Below are 660 nucleotides of genomic sequence, written 5' to 3'. Positions count from 1 at the left end.
ATATTGAGTGCCAAAAATTGGAATAAAACATTGGCACCCATTGGCAATACCTGCAAATTTGGAAAAAGATGACATCCAATATCGTAAAAGCAGAAGAACTCGCACGAATCCAGCCAAACCTAATTGAACTAGTCAATAACTACACCAAAAAATTACTAACTAGCTCAGGGAAAATTAAACATAACTGAACTACATTTTTAGAGGTCTTCTAATTGTTCATTACCTAGTTACTAACTAGTAAGTAACTAATCCACCGGAATCAACCTAATTATTTTTACTAAAACCTCCAATACTTAACTACACACTTTGTTCATGTCTATCTCTACCAATATTTTCTAACATATAAAAACAGAATGTAAACAAAAAGAAATAAAAAAGAGGTGGCACCGCTGACCATGGACTGGAGGACGTCGGCGGCGTGGGAGGTGGAGGAGGTAGACGGAGACGAAGGGATGTGGGGGGATGAAATCTTGGCAGGCAGACAACATTGGGGTAGGCAGAGGCGTGGACGATGTTGGAGGATGCGGCGGCCTAGTCGTTTGACTCTGTGTGCATGGCGTTGAAGTAGTCGGCGATACAGCTAGCCGACGAGAGAAGTGGTGCATCATGGAGGGGTGCTTGGCGGCAGGAGCGATGGAGGTGGTGGCGGGCGGAGAGAGA

Source organism: Triticum dicoccoides, chromosome 3A, assembly GCF_002162155.2.
Source record: "Triticum dicoccoides isolate Atlit2015 ecotype Zavitan chromosome 3A, WEW_v2.0, whole genome shotgun sequence".
In the NCBI taxonomy this organism is placed as follows: domain Eukaryota; kingdom Viridiplantae; phylum Streptophyta; class Magnoliopsida; order Poales; family Poaceae; genus Triticum; species Triticum dicoccoides.
The sequence above is the reverse complement of the archived record's forward strand: the minus strand, read 5'-3'. Positions refer to the sequence as shown.